This window comes from Panthera uncia, chromosome B4 (assembly GCF_023721935.1).
Source record: "Panthera uncia isolate 11264 chromosome B4, Puncia_PCG_1.0, whole genome shotgun sequence".
In the NCBI taxonomy this organism is placed as follows: Eukaryota; Metazoa; Chordata; class Mammalia; order Carnivora; family Felidae; genus Panthera; species Panthera uncia.
Genome location: NC_064809.1, coordinates 39,793,408 through 39,813,478, shown reverse-complemented (window position 1 = coordinate 39,813,478; position 20,071 = coordinate 39,793,408). Strand labels below are relative to the sequence as shown.

At 47.0% G+C, this 20,071-nt stretch overlaps 1 pseudogene; it reads right to left on the bottom strand.

Annotated features, from left to right (window-relative positions):
* Positions 1-943: 943 nt before the first annotated feature.
* On the bottom strand, positions 944-18,871 carry LOC125919790 (60S ribosomal protein L34-like; annotated as a pseudogene).
* Positions 18,872-20,071: the final 1,200 nt, after the last annotated feature.

The following is a 20,071-nucleotide window of genomic DNA, read 5'->3' as shown; positions in this document are numbered from 1 at the left end:
TCTGTGGTTTAAAGGGAGGAACCCAATTTCCTGAATGCCTTCAGTGTGCCTCCTAACGTGGATCTCACTTTCACTTGTGCTCCCTCATTTCGTCTTTGGGACTATCCTGCCAGGCGGCTGTTATCTTCATCTTTTGAAGGAAATGAGGAACCAGGCTAAGAGGCTAGTGGCTCCGTCACGGTGCACCTACTTCGAGATCCAACTGAGGTTCGAACTCCATCTGAGGGTCTGGGGTCTTTGTTGCACCAGAGATGCCTGCCGAGCCCTCGATAGCACTTTCCTAGTGTTCCTTCCTCAGAATTCCGAGAGGAGAGTCTCCTGCGAACACAGGCAAAATACAAATGTGGAACTAATGACGCCCCAGTCCGTGCTGTTTCTCGGTGATGGCTGCTGCGCTCCCCCGGGTGTGGGTAGCAGTCACACTGCTGTTGACTTGTGCTAATGACTGAGGAAAATGTGGTGATTTCCCCCTGGCTTTGCGTGTGTTCCTGTCCCACGTGCCCCACCCTGAAGCCGCACGAGGGAGCCTTAGGCTTCTCACCTGCCTCTCTCTCCTACCCTAAGGGATCTTCAGGGGACACAACAAAGACGGGCCCCAGCAACCCCTGCCCCTGGGGCTGCACAGCTGAGCAGAGCAGAGCCTCCACAGGGCTGGTTGGATCTCATCTCCGAGGGGGAGGCCTCTCGGCAGCCTGGGGGTGGAGTACAGAGAAAAGTGAGGAGGGGAAGTCAGGCCTCCCAAAACTGGGTAGATGTTTCCTTTTCCAAAGAGTTAACAAAAATGGACACTCAGTATTCTTGCTCGATGCTAATGGCGACCCTGCTGAGGTGGTGCAAGCAGCCGTTGTCCCTTGTCCGAGCCGGCGTCAGGCTGGTGAGGAGCAGACCTGTGCCTTGCAACTGCTCCCCCTGTTCTCTTAAAATGACTCTCCAGGGGTGACATTTAGTCTACACAGTCGCCCATCCGGAGGCGAGCACCGTCCGGGTCGTGAAAGAGTTCGGGCAGTGGGTCTGGTGAAAAGCAGGCCAGGGGTTTCGGCAGCAGAGGACAGGAGCTGGGGTGTGGCCCTCTCTCATGTCCTTCATGTCTGGTGTCTTCCATCTGTTGACCAGGGCTTCTAGAGGTCTCTAGAATTCCTCCAAAGGGGCTGGAAGGAGTGTCCAGCCTTTGATTTGCCAGTCCCACCGCACAGGACAGAGGGCAAGGGTCAGTGACTGGCCTGGCTGAGGGCCTCTGGCCTGTGTGCCACCTTAGCTGGCTGTGTGTCTTGCTGGCTTTCTGTTACCAGGTGCAGCCGGTGATATATGAGAAAATGCAATCATAGGATATTAGAGCTGGAAGGGCTTTGGATCATTTCTTTCAATTCCGTCAGAGAACAGGGCCTAAAGTTGGGAGGACATGGCTTGTATAAGGTCACACTGCTAGGTAATGTCTTACATAAATGAAACACTGATGATAGAGAGTCTGTGCCGACAAGCAGGTCAAGGGGGACTGACTTCCTTCTGGTAGCTCTGTCTTCCTTGGAGCTGAGTTACTGTCTTCCCGCAGGGCTGGGGTCTGACCGGTGCTCCTGGTTTGACCTGTCGCACCAGGGTCCTTGGCCAGTGCCTGTTCTGACTTCAGACACGGTGCCGGTTGTTAACATATTTTGAGTATCCCTTGTGCTTTCTGCTATCATTTACATGTGCCTCTGCACTTGGTCACGGAAAAGTTGGTCTCTATCCTGCTAATTAATCTTGCCTCTTCAGGGCAGTGCTAGATGGTTTGGGCCCTGAGACAGGCATGGAGAAGGAAGGCCACCCTCCGTTTGTCAGTTGATAAGTTTGAGGTCTTTGTGGACCAGAGGCTGCTTGGGCAGTCACTTCAACTGTAAAGACACGCAAGGGATCAGCTCCAGGGGAGGCCTGCCAGACTCTGTCCCTGCCACCCTCTCCTGCCTCTCATTTAGCACATGTTGACTGAGCGCCTACAGGTGCCACATCCTGGGAGCTGATGAAACATGTGACTAAGATGTGGTCCTTGCCTTCAAGGACCTTGTAGTCTATTAGGGGATGCTGACCTGATTGCAGAGAGTCACCTAAAGTCTATCTAAAAGAGCAGTAAGAGAGGGTACCAGGAGAGTGACAGATGGTCTGGGTGACCCCAAGTCCTCCCTCTGCTTGGAAGCTCTCAGCTGGCTCACCTTCCCTTTCTCTTCCCCGATGCTTGGGTCCTTACAGAAGTGAGGGGGCTGAGTCTTCTATTCTTATCAGGTCTCTGGGCAGGATTCACCCTCTGCACGCTGAGCTGCTGGTAGATGCTGTGCAAGTTAGAAGTTTTGCTGAAGTGGGTGTTGCATGTGGAAGTGTCTTTCTTTGAGCCTTCCAGGTCTGGAGACACCTGGTAGTTGTATCTGATGCTTGGCATGTGGTGAGGTTGGTTCTGGGGCCACTTCAGCCTTAAGTGTCTCCTTCTTCCTGCAGGCAGGGTCTCCCAGCCACCCTAGGTCAGCTCATCTGGGTGCCCCAGTGCCTCAGATCTGATGACCCTGGGGCTCTGAGGCAGCATCGGGAGCTCTGAAACCTTGGGAGTTTTGTGAATAGAATTCAGGGGCAGAATTCATAAACCTGGATGCTAGAAAGTTGTACTTTATTTTCACCAACACTTAACTGGAACTTAGTGTTTACTTCAATTAAGGACACAGGCACAAAGCCACATTACTACGAGTTCCTGTGAGTTTGTCGCTGATAGAAATCATACATGGATTTCTGTTGCATGATATAGTTGTTGCACAAAGCTCCAAAAGCACGGATCCTCATGCTCAGTTTAGGGGTGCCTGGGTGGCTCAGTCGGCTAAATGTCCGACTTCGGCTCAGGTCATGATCTTGCAGTTCGTGGGTTCGGGCCCGTGTCAGGCTCTGTGCTGACAGTTCAGAGCCTGGAGCCTGCTTTGGTTTCTGTGTCCAACTCTCTCTCTTCCCCTCCCCCACTCATGCTCTGTTTCTCTCAAAAATAAGTAAACATTAAAAAAATTGAAATTATGACAGTTTTGGGTTGTGCTGCTAGGTCTTGCTATTTATTGTGTTGATAAAGAAACAGGTATATGATTATATCATGAGTTTATGCTTAAATACTTTTTTTATAAGTTTATTTATTTATTTTGAGAGAGAGAGAAGGAGAGAGACCCAGTGAAGGGGGCTGGAGAGAGAGGGGACAGAGGATCCGAAGAGGGCTCTCTGCTGTGCCCAATGTGGGGCTCGAACTCACGAACTGTGAGATCATGACCTGAGCTAAAGTCAGACACTTAACCATCTGAGCCATCCAGGCGCCCCTTAAATATTTTAATAACTATATTTCTATATACTTAGTCTCCTCATTATTCTGTATAATTATTTTACACATCTAAAAATATTCTGAGAAGGGGTCTATAGCTGGTCTTTAGCTGATCATCTTAGGGCTCCAAGGCCCAAAAAAGGTTATGAAACCGTGAACATAACCTCTAAGACTGAGGAGAAGCTTCAGGCAGTGAGTGGCGGTCCTGTCTGGCTGCTGTGGGGATCCCTCCCCACATGGAGGCCACATGGGGATGCCCACCAGCTGCTGTCTGGAGACTGTCTGGTTCAGAGAAGGTTCCTGGGGAGCCCTGAGGCAGGGGCATGATTTGAGGGGCATGTGAACAGAACACACTTGTGACATCCCCTGAGCCCCTCCCTGCTGCTGCCGCTGCTACTTGGGGCCTGCATGGTTAATTGCATTTGGAAGTATGTGGTTTAGTCCATAATATGCTTGAACTCAGGAAGGACATGGAGAGGAAAGAGGGTTGGGCTGAGTACCAGAGACCTGCGTTCTAGGTTCTGTTCTACCACCAGCTGGTTTCTTTCTGGACCTTGACTTCCCCATCTGGAAAAGGAGAAGGTTGGGCATCATCAGGGATTCTCAAACGATGTACTTGAGAGTGCTCGCTTTCCATGACTTAGACTGATGTAGTCTATGCTAACATAAAAATTGCTACTGTTTTTTCAATTTACTGGAAAATTACAGTGATAAAGATGATTTTCTCAATTTAAAATTGTTCTTTTCCTTAAACCTTTGGTGGCTGTTACTCCTTGTCTGCCAGTAAGTACTTGTTGAGGGCAGAGGAAGTGGATGAGAAGTACAAGAATATTAATGTTAGGAAAACTTAGAATTGGCCGATCATGTTTAATTTTGCAACTTAGGTTTGGTTGTGGGTGTTTGTTGCCCATCCTGTGAGTCCTTCCACTAAAATTGGTCTTGGTTTGAATGTTTGCAGGACTTTTATGAAGGGTGTTGTAACAGCTCTTATGGGGCTCCACAGCCCCTGTGGATTCAGGCAGTTGTCAACATATGGCACCTGGTGATGCAGTCTGCTAAGAAGGCTGACCCTTGTTCTGGATGAGCAAAGGGCGAGTAGATTGGTGAGTCTGAGCAGGATGATGGCTTCTCTGCCTCTCATGTTTACATCAGGCTGCAAACAAAAGCAACAGTGCCCCTGATGTGTTCCCAGCCTCCCCTGTTCTGTGCATCATGACTGTGAGGAGGACGAAGTGACAGTACCTTGGAAGCAAAAGGATGAAGAGATGGTAGGGTTGTTAGCTGTGTCATTGTCTTTTGGAATAGACAGTGCTCTGTGGAGGCCCTACCTTCCCTCATCCCTCCATCCCTCTTGGCTTGGAGGTCAGCTAAGGCAAGAGTGTTGTGAATCTCCCCAGCAAGATTCATAGAGATTGCCATTTTTGGTCCAGTGGCTTCTAGGAAATCCTGGGTGCATTGTGATATCTTCTGGAATGTGTTCACCATCCCTTGATCATCGCTGGTTTGGGGTTCTCATCTGCTGCACCCCAGCCCACCGTGGATAGTAGCTGGACTCCCCATCCAGCTCAGCAGTCCAAGGGGCCAGGTGACCAACTGGCATTCTTGTAACTGTCTCGTTGAGTTTCCACTTGGGGATCCCTCCATTGCTGTCAGGTGTCAAAGGGTGGAGTATCTCTGGCTGTGAATGTTTTAGCTAAAGCTGTGTTTCTCCCTCCCTCTGAACTCGTCCAGCCCAGGGAACTTACATTTAGCTCATCCACAGGCCCTCGGAGGGTCGAGGCTTCCCTGGCTGCAGAGAGGGCCTGTGGCGTTTTAGCACCTTTTCAGGAACAGGAAGTCAGAAGGAGTGGAATTTGATGGGTCTGTTGGTCTGTTGAGTTTTCTTTGTTAAGCGCAGACACAGGAACCTGAAGGCTTTGGAGCTGAAGCCCCAGAGCCCTCAGAGTTTGTGTGGGTTCGTGGTTGGCTCCCTGCCAGACCACCCGCCCACGGTTACGGCATTGTGTGTGTTGCTATGTACTGTTCTCACTGTGCGCCGTGGAGTTGAGGGGGTGCATTCGGACCAGCTCACACCATGGCCTGTGAGCACGGCCTGGGTGTCCCAGCTCTGCTAGCGGAACATTTTAGAAGACCAGTGGCCGTCAGTAGGAGTTACTTTGTGCAGGTCACCTGGACTTGTCCGGCAGCAGAATGTAGTGGGGAGAACTTTGTGTGTGGAGGGCCACAAATGGGACTCACTGATGTGTGCTTTCGTGCACGTTTGTCAGCCATGCTGGGTCTCTTTTCTTATTTGAGATGGGTAGCCAGCACCCTCCACAGGTGAACATACTTCCTAAACTGTAGGCTGTCAGAAAATGAAGTGTCCTTGTTTTCACCGTCCTTTGTAGGGATCATGTGGGGTTTCCTCTTTGCCAGTGGGCCCGAGTTGGCTCTCCCACCTGTCCACGTTTCTGCTTTAATTTTCCAATTTTTTACCCTCCCTGTGAGCTGAGCTGAATTTTCTGTCCATGTTCTGAACGCATGAAGGTATCCCCAAAGGGAGGAGGAGGTGCGGGAAGTTTACTGTCGAGCCGGGAAACGAGACCTCCTCATGCAGGCACATGTGCTCACTGCGTCTCTTCTGGGCTGGAGAGTCTCACAGCACCGGTTCTGAATACCGTGGTCGTGATCCTGAATACCACTGCTGACCAGTGTCAGGAGTTTACTCTCTCTACTCTTATTTGCTGAATTGTTTTTGCTAAGTTGGCTCACTTTTTAAACTTAAATTTATTTTATTTTATTTAAATTTGTTTAAAGTTTATTTATTTATTTTGAGACAGAGAGAGAGCAAGCATGCGGTGATGGGAGGGGCAAAGAGAGAGGAAGAAAGAGGGAATCCCAAGCAGGCTCGCACTAACAGCTTGGAGCCCGATGCCGGGCTTGAACTCATGAACTGTGAGATCATGACCTGAGCTGGTATTAAAGAGTCGGATGCTTAACCAACTGAGCTACCTAGGTGCCCTGTTAAAAAAAAAAAAAAAATTATGTTTGTTTATTTATTTATTTTGAGAGAGAGAGTGCCAGCAGGGGAGGGGCAGAGAGAGAGAGAGGGAGAGGGAGAGATAGAATCCCAAGTAAGCCTTGCACTGTCAGCACAGAACCCGACACTGGCCTCGAACTCACAAACCATGAGATCATGACCTGAGCTGAAATGAAAGATCAGACACTTAACTGGCTGAGCCACCCAGATACCCCTTAAATTTATTTTAAAAGGAAATACCATATCCTTATCATAGAGAACCAGTATCACCGGCCAAGAAATAGACAGTAATGCAAAAATAAACCACAGAAAAAACCAAATAACGTCATTCATTTCTGGCTGGATGCAGCAGCTGTGGAAGATCTTAGGCCATTGGGGGTGGGGGGTACTGCTCACTCTTCCTTGAGAAGGAGGCTTAGCTAGTGTTGGAGAGGTTAAAGGTGTGTTGGCATCTGAGACTTTATCTTTGCAGGAAAGTTAGAAAGAGGCTCACTTTTGCACTATTTAAAAATGCTATTTGATGCTCTGTTGTGTCTGTTCACTGTTTGATGCTCCTTATTCTGTACTTGGGCAACATCACCCAAGCACTTAGTATAGCCTCTGAGCTTCACTTGTTCCTGGATTGACTGAAGACTTTGAGAACAGGGACTGTGTTTCATTCTTTCTTTGTTCTTTTGAACAATGTCTGGCACATAGTAAGTGCTCAACAGTGTTTGTTGAATTGATTCAAAGCACAATGTGTAGCGAGAAAGTACACTGTAGAGCCGAGGGGAGGAAGAGATCCACAAGAGTTAGGCTTGGCAGGGAAGGCTTTCCAGAGATGGGGCGCTCTCTGCAACCCAGCCCCGCCCCTCTTCCAGCCGGGAACCTGTCCCTTCACTCTTCCTGGGGAGTCCCCTCCCAGTTCCTGTTTCTCCTTCTTGGTTCCCTCACCTCCTTCCCCAACCAGGGAAGAAAATGTGACAGCAGGCTGCCTCCCCCTCAGAGCCACCCACCCTGAGGAGAGGTGGGTGGTCAGGAGACTTGTGGGTACACCTGAGCCCTTACAGGCTGCCCTTGGGCCCAGTGTTGAGGGGGGTTTGGTGCCCTGAGCCCCAGGGGTTATCAGCTGTCCTTTTCTGTCTTTCCATCCTCCTTCCTCTCTAGCTGTCTCCCTCTTCTTTCTTCTAGCAGCCTCTAGCTCTCCTCTGGTGGGCACCTCCCACAATGCCACAGACCACTGTGTTGAAGCCCTTGGCGGTGGTTGTGTTTATGCCAGGCTACTCTCTGTGATATGATTATCCAGTCCTCTAGAAAAAGACACAGGTCCTGTTTGCTGTGGACACTGTGGCAGGAGCTGCCCATGTGACCCATGGCCATGCTCCGAAGGCCCCTCTGGCATCAGGACCCCACTTTCATTCAGTCACTGTTGGTCTCAGTGTTGCCGGTGTTGGGGTGGGGGGGTACCTGTTCTCTCCCTCCTGCCATGGGAATCTGGACCATTCCCTCCCTGGGCATCTTGCTGCTGCCTTCCAAGTTATTCTTAATGAGCACAATGACTTCTGTGCTAGATACATCAAGTAACTCATTTAGTCCTGGTAACAACCCTCTGTAGTATTTACCACTACTGCCCCCTCTTTTGTAGATAAGGAAACTGAAGTTACCTAACTTGGTCAGGGTCCAACAGCTAGTGTCAGGGAGGGATACAGACAGACCCGGAGTCTGAGCTCTCGGTCACTGTGGTGTCCCACCCGTCCAGGGATAATGCTTCTGTCATCTGAGCTTGGTGTGAGGAGAGGGTGGCCATATTCTCACCACTGGGATTGCCAGCAGCTAAAGCAGGTTCAGGAGAGGAAAAGGTAGCCTCTGGACTTGAGATTATTCTGCTTACCTCTTTGCTCCCTGTTGGGCACACCTGTCTTCCATCCTGTCTGTCTGGGGAGGTTGTGGGTTGGGGAACAGTTGCATCCTGTGGACACCTTTTAGTTACAAGGTTTGTAATTTGTGTTTGTGGCAAGAATTGGTCTGCTCAAGGGTGCCTGGGTGGCTCAGTCAGTTAAGAGTCCAACTTCGGCTCAGGTCATGGTCTCACGGTTCGTAAGTTCGAGCCCCATGTTGGGCTCTGTGCTGATAGTGCAGAGCCTGGAGCCTGCTTCACATTCTGTGTGTCTCTCTCTCTGCCTCTCCCCTACTTGTGGGTAGCATCCCTCTCTCTCTCTCTCTCTCAAAAGTAAATAAATAATCATAAAGAATATTAAAAAAAAAAAAAAGGAATCCATCTGCTCAGGGCTGGCCCTGAGGCCATTAGATGGGCGTGGAGCCAGTAGGCAGGGGCGAGAGGCAGCAGGGTTTGCCAGGAGGGTGAGGCTGGGGAGGGACACAGCAAGAGCTGGAGAGCACGTGGGGTGCTGTGGGGCATCGGGGCAGTGTGGCATCCGGAGCTTCTCGGGACCCTAGCAGGGAGGACATTGAGCCGGGCTGGAAGCTTCTCTGTGGAGCAGGGTTGGGATGATCCCTAGGTGTGTGTGCTGCCCTTTCCTGCCTTCAGGCACCAGAGTGGGTATGGGGGACCAGGAGGCGTTGGTCTTGAGCGTGCTTTTTCTGTGCATTTTCTGTGGCTTCTCCCCGTCTGGTTTCTCCATCATTCTACATCCTTTATGTGGACTGTCCAGTCTTTCCTTCAGACCCTTCATGTAACCCTGCTTTGAAGCCGCTACACTTGAATAGGGATCAAAGCTTCAGGCTTTTGGGCACCAGCAGGTGGAGCAAGGCTCTGGAAATCACACCATACTGGCTCTTTCTTTTTTTCAAGGACCATGGCCCCAGACCGGCCTCCCTCCTTCCTTTACCCCAGCTGTCCTAAGCCGCTTACCTTACAGCCTAATGCTGTAACAGCCAGGCACCATTTGGGATGGAATGCCCTTTAAGCGCGAAGGCTTCTGTTCTGATCTGGGATGAAGGACATGGTCAGTACATCTGGGGAGGTCAGTGTTTAATGAAGAAACAGAAGGCAGACAGTTTTTTCAGGGTCATGCAGGATGGCCCCTGTAAATGTGCAGGTTTATTCCATGTGTGGCTACTTATGGAGGGTGAGTGGTTAATCTGCTCACAGCCTCCTGCATTCTGGGTCATTCCCTCCTGCTGTTAGGATGCTCAGGAAATGAAAGCTAATTCAGTCATTAATCTTAGCCTAAGCCAAGCTGAATCAGACAGATATGCTAGGATCTCCCTCCCTCAGACCCAGAGTGTAACACCCTCCAGGACCAAAGGGCTGTGGTTTATCTGCACCACCCCTCAGCTTCACTGGTTTGGGTGATGGCAAATTGCACAGACCTCGTTGGCATATGTATGTAGATACACATTCTAACTGTCTTGCTTGGAACCAGGGAGGGCAGGGCTGGAAGGTTTCCTGAGGGAGAAAGTTCTGATGTAAGCAGAGTTGGAATGCCAGACTGCATCTGAATCCCAGCTCAGCCACTAAGCGATGTATAAGCTTGGGCAAGCCGTATGATGTCTCCTGTCACTTTAGTTTTCTAATTGGATCTCTTCGAGTTGTTTTGAAGAAACATCTGGCACATTGTGGGTACTTAATATTTGTCAAGGAAACAGGTGATTCAGTGAGATGACATACCCCAAAGTGCTGAGAGCCGTGCCTGGCATATGCCGAGATTCAGTTTCCTTGTTACTCTAGTTCCTTGATCTCGGATCCAGAGATCCCTAAAACACTTCTGTCTTTTGCTGACCTCTAGGCTGACCTGTCTGTACATGAGATGTAGTCTCCCATCCAGATGACATCCATCTGTCTTCTGGTCTGGCTTCATGGACCAGCAGGAGACTCTAACACCTGCCTGTTGTCCCAATGCCCTGAGGAGCCAGCCCCTCTTTAAAAGGCTTTTTTTTTTTTCTTTTCTTCTTTCTGGAGTCTCTGGAAATCTCTCTCAAAAGCTAAGACCCAGTATCAAATAAATACCTACCAGAAGGCTGACTGGTCGCCAGGAAGGCTCACCTGGAATCATACAGACCTTCACATTCCCGGGCCTGTGACTAGATCTTTAATCTTTGTGCCCTGGTTTGGGCTAGCAGTCTAGCCTGATTTTAAAATCCTCATTGAACTTTAAGCATTTTAATGTAACTTGTTATAGTAAGTCCAGTTAAAATTTTTAAAATTTATTTATTTTGAGAGAGAGGGAGAGAAAGAGAGAGAGAGAGACAGAGAGACAGAGAGTACACATACACACAAATGGGGGAGAGGGAGAGACAGAAACCCAAAGCCTCATGCAGGGCTCGAACTCCCGAACTGTGAGATCACGACCTGAGCCGAGATCAAGAGTCGGATGCTTAACTGACCACATCACCAAGGTGCCCCAGTAAGTCCATTTTTAAAGTGAAAAATCAGTGCAATTTTTCTGCTTTCTAAATCTGGACTTTCAAATCTCAAGTTTGAAGGGAGGCACACCGTACCTTTCTTGCTGTGCTTTGCTGAGAACAGCTATGCACTGTATAGCTCCAAGCACATTCTAGCCTCTTATCCTACCAGAGGAAGAGAGAATATAAACTGGCTCTTTTGCTTGCTTGTGCAGTATCGTAGAACTCAAGAGGGAAGTTCTTCTTGGTGTCTAACCTAACTCCCTCTAGAGCAACCATGTGTTGGTGAAGGAGCCGGTCAGATGGCATGCATTTGATTGGCCCCGCTGGGTCTCATGTACATGCCTTGTGTCTCCAGAGCCTCATTTTGAAGCTCCCATGTCCCAGGCAGTGGAGCCAGTGGGAAGATTGGAAAATATCTTCCTTTTGGGCCTGAGGAGGAGAGAGTCTGACAATCTGCAGATTGGAGCTCTTTTCCCAGCTTTGTCTCAGACTCAGGACAGTCGTATGACTTTTCCCAGATCTTGAATTTCAGTGTTTTTGGCTGGTTTGGGTTGCTCCATCCTCTGTGTCCTGTGACACCAATAAGCAGGTCAGCTCACTGTTTCCTGAAGATTCACATTTTCCTCGGTGGGCTGCATGAGATATCTGGAGGTCATCTTGTCCACGCCCCTGCCTCTGGAACAGGCTTCTCGTGTCCCTGTCCTTCAAACATCTTCCTAGAGACTTCTCCATCGTTTCAGATAATATCTCCCTATACTTTAGGGACAAGGTTCTTTCTAGAGTCTGACTTAAACCTCTCTTGCTGCCATCTCAGTCCCTTGGTCCACCTAGTCCTGGCCTCTAGAGAGGCGCAGTACAGCTGCTCGGCCCCGCCCCTGTTCCTTCCTTGTTCTTGTTGGGGTATCACCTCCGTGCATCTAGCTCGTGAATCCCCCAGCAATTTCTTTGTCACTAGATCACATTGCAAGCTCCTGTCCAAATGCTGTCTGGCCGCTTCCTGTTCCAGGCATCTCCCTCCCACCTGAGTATTTGTGTTTCTGATTATTTATCCCCAGATGCAGCAGCCACATTTTTCCAGGTTGAATCTGCTCGTTGTTACTTCCTGCCTGGGTTTGCTAACATCTCCAGGTCCCTTTTGCAGCCTGTACCGCACGGGCTTGCTGGGCTGCGTGCAGCCCTCGGAAAGCAAACCGCCAATGGAGCGGGCTCTGGGCTGGGGAGAGCCGGTTCTTCTGCTGAGAGGGGCCCCACCCCTCTGAAGTCAAGGCTCTCCCCAGGAGGACATCTGAATTGATGAACACAGAAAGCCATCGAGCGCTGCCAGCAGGGGGACGACCTACCCCGAGACCTGTCCCAGCTGTTCTGCTTTCTCTTAGTCTCCTGAGCCGAGAACAAGGGGACGCCTTCCTGCCCTCTTGGCCTTGGCTCTGTCCAAACAGCCATCACCAGTTCTAATTAAATACTCAGCAGATGAAGCCACCAAGTCCCGCTGGATGAGGGGGTTGGGGCCATTTCCTGTCCAGGTAGGGGCCTGGGCCAGGATGGCAGGGGCCACAAGTTAAATGCAGAAGAAGAGTGAATGCTCCCCCCATTTTTTTTTTTTTTTTTAGAAAAGGGAGGGTTTATTTTATTTTATTGTAAACCCCGATGACTCAGAATGTCAGAGTTGCAAGGGACCTTTGAGAGTCTTTAATGCTCGTCTCATTTTACAGGTGGAGGCCCATGGAAGTTTGGTAACTTTCTCCAATTCCCAGAAGTGTTACAAATTGTCCTCTGCTCTCTAGATGGGTGCTCACTACTAAGCATGGAAAGTTAAGTCTCTCTCAGTGAGGAGGGGCTCAGAAACAGATGCCTGTCCAAACAACCTTGTCTTCCTCCTGCTATATCTTGCCTCACTCTTTACCTTGACCCAGAGCTAGAAGGTGATGTGGGGTGCAGTGGTACCTCTCTAGCCTCCCAGGGCTCTTGGTTTACCATGATTAAATTGAGGTCCAGGAGTGTGAATGAGGGTGAGTGGGATGGCTGCTCCAAGATTGTCAGAACTTGAGTGACCTGGGAAGGGGGTTGGCTGGGGCGGTGGGGGTGGGGGTGGGGAGAAAGCTGTTAAAGACAGAACTCCTGCATCCTGCTCCCTGTCCCAGTGCTCTTTCTCCCTATCCCCGGACAGCTTCTGAGTTTTGAACATGTTGCTGTTTAGGAGGCTTCCTCAGAAGATGCTGATGAATTTGGAGTGATTTTAAAATTCAACTGGGGAAATAAACAGCTGCAGCTTGAAACACAGACACACACACACTGTGCTGCCGTGTCTCCCTCCTTCCCAGTCTAGGAAAAGCACACACACCCAAGCCATGTAGAAACACAGAAACCCGTGTGGATGGGCTGAAGGAGGACTGCAGAGGGAGAGGGATTAGCTCTTGGCATATATCGCATCAGGAGACTGCGTGGTCTCAAGAACATGCGTCTGGAACCCTAGAGACCTTTGCATCCCTGGTGTGTGGGAACTCTTTGCAAGGCAGAGCTGGTTTTCTTTTCTGAAAACCTTCCACTCCCCTCGGGAAGGGGGAGGAGAAAGGGAACAGGCATTCGTTTTTTGTTTTGTTTTGTTTTGTTTTGTTTTGTTGTTGTTTTTTAAATATTTATTCATTTTTGGGAGAGCACAACTAAGGAAGGGGGGTCAGAGGATCCGAAGCGGGCTCTGCTTTGACAGGCTGACAGCAGTGAGCCTGATGTGGGGGTTGAACTCACGAACCTGCGAGATCATGACCTGAGCCAAAGTCAGATGTTCAGAGCCACCCAGGTGCCCTGGGAACAAGCATTTGTGTGGTCACCCGAGTATATATTCATATTCTCTTAAAGCTATTGTGGGGTAGTAGTTATTGTGAAATTATTCCTATTTTATAGAAACTGAGGCTCTCAGAGATGAAACGAAGCTCCATTTCAGTGCTATGCACTTTCCATGACACGTGCTGCCACCTTATTCTCATGGGTTCTGTGGATCTACCTGACTGAAGGTCCCAGGATCCATGGTCTTTGAGGGACCAAGTGATTTTGGGGGATAGCTGCTAACCCACTGCATGTATCTTTTTCCTTCTCTGAAGATGGAACTCATGCGACTTGGCTAGTTGGCTGAGTTGTTAGAATTCCTAATAACATGAAGTCTGTAATCCTCTGAGCTGTGATCAGAAATGACTGTTAGGGGAGCCTGGGAGGCTCAGTCAGTTGAGCGTCCGACTCTTTTGTTTTGGCTCAGGTCATGATCCTAGAGTTGTGGGATTGAACCCTGCATCTGGCTCCTCACTGAATATGGAGTCTGTTTAAGATCCTCTCTCCCTCTCTCTCTCTCTCTCTCCCTGTCTCCCTGTCTCCTTCTCTCCCTTTCCCTCTCTCTCTCTCTCTCCCTCTCCCCTTCCCTCACTCCCTCCCCACTGCCCCTCCCCTGCTTGGTGCCTGGACTCCCTCCCTTCTTCCCTTTCTCTCTCTCTCTAAAAAAAGAAATGACTGTTAAAGAGAGATTTGCTGGCTTCTAACCTGGAAGCACCATCCAAAGGGGTTGTTTTAAGTAGTCTACTGTGTGTCTCTCATGCACAGGCACACAAGGGCAGAATGTGAAGTCCCAGCTCAGGCAGAGAGCAGGGGGAGTCTCTCCCACCCTAGCAAGAGACAGCAAGCTTCTTGGCTGCCACTTGCTTTTACATGCCCACCCTTTTTTCCCCCTGTCTTTGGGAACCCCTCTTTCAACCCTGTTACCCCTCCAGTTATCACCTGCTCGCTCCTCTTCTTCACAGCCAGGCTTAAAGAAACCTTCCTGTTGAAGTGTAACATATATCAGAAAAGCGTACGTGCACAAATGGTAAGTGTAGGACTTGATGAATTATCACCAAGTGGATCCATGTGTGTAACACCACCCAGATGAAGAAATATAACATTTCCAGCTCTCCAGAACCCGCCTTGGGCCTCTGCCCAGTCACGGGCCCCTGTCCAAAGGTCACCATAACTACTTCTGTGTTCAGGCATGAGTGTTGCCTGTTTTTGAACTTTATGTAAATGGAATCATTTGGTATATACTTAGTGCCTCATTTTTTTTCCCCCTCAACATTAAGTATGTGATGTTCATCTGTGTTATGTGTAGTGGTGGTTTATTCACTACTATAAGGGTATTTATTTCATTCGAGTGTACCACAATTTACTTACTCAGTCTCCTGTCAGTGGACATTGTTTTCTGCTTTAAGCTATGAATGGTGTTGCTTTGACTGTTCTTCTACAAATCTTTTGGTGAATGCATGGGGGAAGGGGCAGAGGGAGAAAGAGAGAGAGAATCTTGTGTCGCCCAATGTGGGACTTGATCCCACGACCCTGGGATCATGACCTGAGCCAAAATCAAGAGTCAGATGCTCAACCGACTGAGCCACTCAGGCGCCCCTTGGTGAATGTACTTCTGATCGGTATTCTTTGTGGGGGGAAGTGCTGGGTCATATGGTATATATGTTTGTTTAACTTTAGTAGACACAACTGACCAGTTTCCAAAGTTTTTGTGTTAATTTATACTCTCCATTAGCGGTGTACAGGAGTTCCAGTTTCTCCGCATACTTGGCAACTCCTGGCGTTGTCAGTCATTTTAACTTTAGCCATTCTTGCTACATACATAGTGGTGTCTGAGTGTGGTTTTAATTTTCATTTTCTGATGGCTAATGAGATGAAAACCTTTCACATGTATTTTTTCCCTAGCCATTGGATATTCTCCTTTGTGAAGTGCTTGTTCATGTCTTTCAGCATTTTAAGAGATGAATTGTCTGCCTTTTTCTCATTGATTTGAAGGAGTTCTTCATATGTTCTTGGTATGAGTCTTGTGCTGAGTATCTGTTTTCCAAATATCTTTTTTCCACTCTGTGGTATTCCTTTCCTTCTTCATTTGTGCCTTTTGGTGGATAGAGTTTCTTAATTTTATTCTAGTCTAATTTATTGATCTTTTCCTTATGATTAGTGTTTTTTGTGTTCTGTTTGAGAAATCATCACCTTTAAAGTACAAGTTGTGAATATATTTTTTAATGTTATCTTCCAGAACTTTATTGGTTAACAATTCACTTTTGGACTGTAGTCCACATAAAGTTGATTTTTTTCTTATGTGTGTGGCATGTTTGTGAGTCAAGATTAATTTTTTTCTCCACATGGATGTCTGATTGACCCAACAATGTTTGTTGAAAGAACCGTCCTTTCCTGTGGCTCTGTAGTGTTCCATGTCATCAAACAAGTGTGTGTGGCTGCTTCTGGATTCTCTATTTTATTCTGTGGTTCTGTTCGACTGTATTTGTGCTAATACCTCCTTGTTGTAAACATTGCACTTTATGTTAGGTATTTCACAGCCTTTCAGAGTTTTTTGTTTTTGTTTTTTTTTTACATTTTCTGGCTTTTTTTTTTTTTTTTAATCTTTTTATCTTAAGCAAGCTCCTTCAGTCTGACTTCTGTTCCTGCCACTGTGCCCCAAATGGCCCCTATGGGCCATAGATGACTGTCCCCTTATGGTTGGTGCTAAAACGTAACAGATATTTTAGTTCTCAGCTTCCTTAACCTTATAGCAACATTCAGAAGAGCTGACCTTTCCTTCCTGTTTGAAACACTATCTAAGCCGATGCCATGCTTTCCTGATTTCCCTCCGACTTCTCTGGCCACCTCCTCTCAGTCTTCTTGGCTGGGTTATTCTGCTGGATTATTATTTTAATACTTTTTGATTTTTGCTTTTATGTTTTTAATTTGAGAGAGAGTGCGCACATGTGTATGAGCAGAGGAGGGGCAGAAGGAGAGAGAGAGAGAATCCCAAGTGTAGAGCCTGATGCAGGGCTTGATCCCACGACCCTGGGATCATGACCTAGTGAAATCAAGAGTCAAACACTCAACCAATAAGCCACCCAGGCTGCCCCAGGGTTATTATTTAAATGTTGGGCTGCTTTGAATGTCATTTCTAGGCTCCCTTTTCTCATTTTACAGTTACTCCCATGATGATTTATTTCCAACATTTCTGCTGCCGTCTTCATGTTAAGAGAACTCCTGAATTTATATCTCCACTTAGAATTTTCTTCAGAGCTTGAAATCCTGGATTATCTCAATCAGAGTTTTTCCTCTTGTCGTTGTCTTCTTGAATTATTTTTTTAACCCAGAATGTTTTATTATCCTACCTTCCTTATTGTACTCAGATCCCCTCCAGTTGGGGCTTCAGGCAAGGGATTTCTTTGAAATTCAGTTGCCCAAAATAATTAATTGGGGCTATTTCTCTAATTCACTAGGAAGCTGAGAGAATTACCCAGTTTATTTCTGTCAGTTTCTTTGTTCTCTTAAGAAACAGGTAATATCCCTACGAAGTGTTGGTTGTCAACCCTCCTAGGTTTCTGTGAAGCACTCCTCATCTTCGGTGTTACTCTTTTCATCTTCATTTTGACATATAGAATGGTAGAGCTTCAAAGGAGGGGAAGACGAAGGCACAGAAATGCCAAGTGAATTCCTCCCACCACAACTGGTAGGCAGCAAGGCCCTCAGTTTTTTCCATCAGACTCCCCTCACAAGGACCATTGGTGATTCTCAAAAACCAGATGTCCAGTCTCCAGCCTTGATTACTAGTCCAGGGGTGGGAAAGAGCTGCCCCTTTTACCCTGCTGGGGAATTGACAAACAGGCTTATTTATTTGTTCATTGCTTATGTCCTATGATTCTCCTGATAATCACTTTAGAACTTTTTTTAGGTCGAAATCATCCCCTGTATCTCTTAAAGCTGGAGATACAGTGTCATAGGGACTACTAATCAGGATGTCAATTAGATTGAAAGATCTTTCTTGTGTGTTTGTATATGGAGGTGGTCCATTTGTTCTCAAATTTGAGCATTATCAGAGTCACCTGAAGAGCTTATTTAGGACTATGTTTCTCTGTATGTTTTGATTAGCGGTTGCTCTAGGAATTACAGTAGATATGCTTATGTTTTTATAGTCTATTCAGAATCAGTGTTTTACCACTTCAAGGTGAGTACACAAACCTTACCATCTCATAAGTCCCTTCCTGCTTTGTCTCGTCATTTTCTTATGTAACTACAGTGACATCTATTGAAAAATGTGTCAGAAATGTTATAGTTTTTATTTTAACTACTAAACACATTTTTAAAAATCAAGAAGGATAGAATGGTGTATTTCATTTACTCAGATATTTACCATTTTTGTGGGTCTTTCTTCATTCCTGATGTTCTAAGTTTCCCTTCTGTCTGAGGACTTGCCTTTAGCAGTGCTTTTATTGTTGGCAGGAAGTGATATTGTTTTCTTTCATCTGAGAGCCCTTTATTTTAACCTTCATTTGCGAATGACATTTCCACAGGATAGAGAATTCTGGGTTAATTGTTCTTTTCGGTCTGTATTTACAAAATGTTCTTCTGCTGTTTTCTGGCCTTCTCGTTTCCTGGTGAGAAATCTGTACTCATTCAGATAGTTGTTTTCTGTTTACCTTTAGTATTTTTTTTATCTTTGTCATTAGTTTTGTCAACAATTGATTATGATATGTGTGAGGATGGATTTCTTTGGATTTATTCTGTTTGAGATTTTCTGGGCTTCTGGAATCTGTACGTTTCTATCTTTCACCAGATTTGGGAGGAAGTTTTCAGTTATTAAAAAAATTTCTTTTCGGCACTGAACTCACTCTTTTGTCTTTCTGGGAGGTTTGGTGGCATTAATATTAGATCGTTTTGGTAATGTCCTATAGGTCTCTGAGGTCCTGTTTGTTGTTTTCAATTATTTTTTCTCTCTGTTGTTCAGATTGGATAATTTCTTTTTAATTTAATTTTTTTTATTACTCAAAAGAGATTCATTGTAAAATGTAGCTTTCTGACTCTGTGCTTGTGGCTTCAACATTTCACCATGATTTTCTGCTCCTCAGTAAGGAAAGCACACTTGATCCTGTCATGAACACACTTAGCACGCATGGAACCATCATGGACCCCGCTGACATGTTTTCTTGTTTTAGACAACCTCATAAGAACTTTAGGTCTCCCAGCGCAGACTCCTTGAAGTTGGCCTGGATACACGTCACATGCAGATTTTAGGGCTTTCTTGATCTCCTTGGTATAAAGGTAAACGATTCTTTACCAGGGGTTCAGGATAGCCTAGTTTTGTTAGAGGCTGCTTTGTAGGACAGCCTATGATGACATGTCAAATGCTGGACCATTCTGAATGCTTATGGATGCCATCCCCCTGGAAGAGAGCCAGACTGGATCATTTCTATTGGTTTTTTGAAGGATTCTCTTTCTTCTGTCACCCTCATTCTGCTATTGAGCCCATCAATGAGCTTTTGATTTTGATTATTGTATTTTTTTTCCTGGAACTTCTATTGGGTTCATTTTTATGTCTTCTGGTTTTTTGTTTTTGTTTTTTTTTTGGCTGAAATTTTCTATTTATTTCAAGAGTGTCCCTTTCTGAGGCATTTTTATAATAGCTACTTAAAGTAGCTTAAAGGTGTTTGCCAGGTATTTAGTATCTTTGCTGTGTTGGAGTTGGCATCTGTTGCCTTTTCCCATAAAATCATTTTCTGTTTCTTTGTGTGCTCAATAATTTCTGAGCGCGTCAAGGACATTTTCAATATTATTAGATGTTGGGTCCTGTTTAAATCCTATTTGTGTTTTAGCAGGCACTTGATCTGCCTGGGAGGCTGCAAGTTCTGACCAGTCCTCTGTGGACCGTGGTTTCAATATCAGTTTCATTTTCAAAGCCTTGTGCTGTTTGGATCTGTCCCGCAGATGCTCCCAGGTGGCTAGTTTGGAACATGGGCAGCGGTCTACCACGTAGTTCAGTCTTTATGTAGCCTACTGTTTAGGGTCAGATGCATGTGCCTACAGCCCAGGGGTGAGTGAAGGAGTTCATGAACAGCTTTATGGGGACAGTTTGCTGTGCTCCTCCCTCTCCGTGATCTTTTTGTACCTTCCAGTTTTCCAACGTCCCCTTTGTCACCTTTTCTCCAGAAACCTTGGGATTTGCTTACCCTCTTCTGCCGCATATTTCTCACAATTGCATCTGTATCTGGGTCAAGCGGTGGGAGAACAGAGAGAGAGAGAAACAGCAACAGGGGTTTGCTCCACCCTCTTGGGGGCACAGCCCCTCTGTTCAGGGGAGAAGGTTCCTTTCCCTTAGACTTCTAGAGGCCTGTGGGCTAGGGTGCAAAAGCACAGAGAAAAGAAAAAAAAATGGGGGTTTGCTTCCCTTCTCTCTGAGTGTTGAGGTTCCCTTTTTTTTTTTTTTTTTTTTTAAATTTCTCAAGCCAACACTAGAGGGCTTCTCTTGGGGCTCTCTGCCGGGCTGGTGGTGCCCACCTCTGGCTTTTGGACTGCCTTGGCTCTAAGCGGGGGGATACCGAAGGAGAAAAACACCAGTT